The sequence below is a fragment of the Sinocyclocheilus grahami genome, unplaced genomic scaffold, assembly GCF_001515645.1.
Source record: "Sinocyclocheilus grahami isolate Dianchi unplaced genomic scaffold, SAMN03320097.WGS_v1.1 scaffold10856.1, whole genome shotgun sequence".
Taxonomy (NCBI): domain Eukaryota; kingdom Metazoa; phylum Chordata; class Actinopteri; order Cypriniformes; family Cyprinidae; genus Sinocyclocheilus; species Sinocyclocheilus grahami.
In genome coordinates, this window is record NW_015513485.1 from 2,289 (window position 1) to 5,111 (window position 2,823).

Sequence of the window (2,823 nt, forward strand, 5' to 3'; positions counted from 1 at the left end):
TATGGGGTATTGTCAAGAGGAAGATGAGAGACACCAGACCCAACAATGCAGATGACCTGAAGGCCGCTATCAAAGCAACCTGGGCTTCCATACCACCTCAGCAGTGCCACAGGCTGATTGTCTCCATGCCACGCCGCACTGATGCAGTAATTCATGCAAAAGGAGGCCCAACCAAGTATTGAGTACATGTACAGTAAATTAACATACTTTCCAGAAGGCCAACAATTCACTAAAAATGTTTTTTTTTTGGTCTTATGAAGTATTCTAATTTGTTGAGATAGTGAATTGGTGGGTTTTTGTGAAACGTGAGCCAAAATCATCACAATTAAAAGAACCAAAGACTTAAACTACTTCAGTCTGTGTGCACTGAATTTATTCTAATGAATTTAATAAATATGTTTCACAATTTGAGTTGAATTACTGAAATAAATGAACTTTTCCACGACATTCTAATTTATTGAGATGCACCTGTAGATATAAATTGCTCAATATAAGGTAATAAAAACATAACGGTTCATTAAGTAAGGTCTTATACACCTCTAAAAACATAGTTATGTATATTATATTGCATTTCTGTCAATAGATCGATGTAAATATTACACATTGCACCTTTAAAGTAAGGTTTTGGGGTTTTTTGCTGATCCGATCCGTGACTCAAAATCATAAATAATCATTTAAATACACAGCGTAATGTAAAAACATTCAAGGAGCCATTTTGTTGTCAAGTGACAAAAACAAACATAAACAAGGGTCCCCCTTGTAGACTCAAAATGAGCAACAAAATCAGAAAATTTAACTTTTTTTTTTTTTCCTTGACAAGACAAGGTTAGTTGAAGTTATTAAATGGTAAAACACCAAGAAAAACACATGGTATTTGTTCAAACAAACACACAAACACATTCTCTCTTGATTTACAATACACAATTATGTGTCCTCACTACTTGAGTCAATTAAACCAAGACTTTTGTTGAGAATGATGCGAATGTTTTTCAAAACAAACATGTATATAAAAATGTAGAAATATAGATTTGCCTTTTTCGTGGTCTCCAACAGTTTGTCACAGACGGACCCAGTGAAGCTAGTTCTGAGGAAAGCTCTAGAAACTTGTGTTGCTTAGGTATTTTATCTCATATAATGCCTTGTCAGACATTCATGAGACTCTTAGGGGTCACTGTACGTCCATGTGTCCATGTGTCTTGTCCAATTCAGCAAGTAGATGGCGTCTTCCCATAACACAGGCTCCTCATCCCTCCTGAAGACAGCTGAGTCACATCTCCACGCTCGCTCACTGAGGACACTTGCGAGGCTGTATTTCGCGCTCAAACACAATGCTGACGATCACTCTGAAGACCCTCCAGCAGCAGACGTTCAAAGTGCAGATAGACGAGGAGCTGACGGTGAGTGTGCGGTTCTGTGCCCGTGTAAACATGGCAGGACGCGGGCAGGACGCGCTGGGAAGCGCCGCGGCCTCCGGCGGCTGTGTGTGGAACGCGGCGGACAGTCGCTGTCATTGTGTAATATTGCATTATAACAGGTGACGTCACAGAGCCGCACATTCTAACGGCTGTTAATTTGAAAATAACGGTCGCGTGATTGACTTTAATAGCGGTCTGTTTACACTCTTCGTCGTGTGGCAAGCCGTTTATTCGTTTAAACTAACTAGTCTTTTGAATGTTAGGTAGTACTTATCTTAATTAACAGCAAGTAGTCCAATAGCGATTAGTACGTATTGTCTATTTCACTGATAATGACTTTTAATTATATACTAGAACGCTAGTTATCCCGATAGTTAGTCACTAAGGCTTATTCGTACTTGTCACTATTCCACTAGTGATTAGTATTGCGTTGTTACTGGTTAAAAATTGCTAATTTTTGCATCTAAACTCTTTGGGGGGTTGTATACACTACCAGCTAGCTATTGTTTGTACCTCTTATAATTTTATTATTTATTAAAACCAAATATGTATGTTATACCAGTAGTTACTAGTATGTATTCCAGCTTTACTAATCTGTATTCAATAGATACTAGTATTTATAAAAGAAACGTTAATGTGTATGCCAACTGTGACTAGTAAATTAATTTACTCTTTTTTAAAAAGTAATGACTAGTAAGAATACTTTGTTGTTCAATAAATCTTACTAGAAAAGATAAAAATGCTACTGACAATTGGAATACACAGTGTACATGCTACTTTGTTTTTATGAATGAATATTAAAACAGCTTGCCATGCTTCGTATTTTCCTAGAATGACAATGCATTACTGATATAGATTGTATTTAGGTTAGGAACTATTATTATTTAAAACTTTTTGTCTCGGTTATTTAAACGTATAGTGTTTATGAATGTGTTATTTTGTAATGAGTATTTGAGGTTTGTTAAAAAAAAAGTCTGAATGTGTTTGAGCAAAGCAATAAGATTAAAGGACTTCATAATTCAGCATGTGCCATTATGAATACATATGAACCTATTGCTCTTGGAGAAAATTTGGGAAGCACATGACCATTAGTTGCCTGCTTTCATAATCATACAGAGTCTTATTTTGTCCTTGAAAACATAAGTTTGAATTGCGAAGATGTTTCTGATTAAATTATGTCCTTGTAAATACAGGTAAAGGCTCTTAAAGAGAAGATAGAGGAAGAAAAGGGGCAAGATGCTTTTCCAGCTGTCGGTCAAAAACTAATCTATTCAGGTCTGTTTCTTTGGACATTTATTATTTCTGCCATTGCAAAGCTTAGGGGTAAACGTAGTGCTGGGCGGTATGACCAAAAATGTATATAACGGTATTTTTCAAAATTATACCGTTTTCACGGTACATGACGGTA

General features: G+C 36.3%; 1 long non-coding RNA gene across 1 annotated transcript; it reads left to right on the plus strand.

Annotated features, from left to right (window-relative positions):
• Nucleotides 1-1,038: 1,038 nt before the first annotated feature.
• Nucleotides 1,039-2,638, plus strand: LOC107578555 (uncharacterized). The gene is made up of 2 exons (XR_001608360.1): nt 1,039-1,397; nt 2,609-2,638. It is a non-coding gene; the product is annotated as an uncharacterized lncRNA (long non-coding RNA).
• Nucleotides 2,639-2,823: the final 185 nt, after the last annotated feature.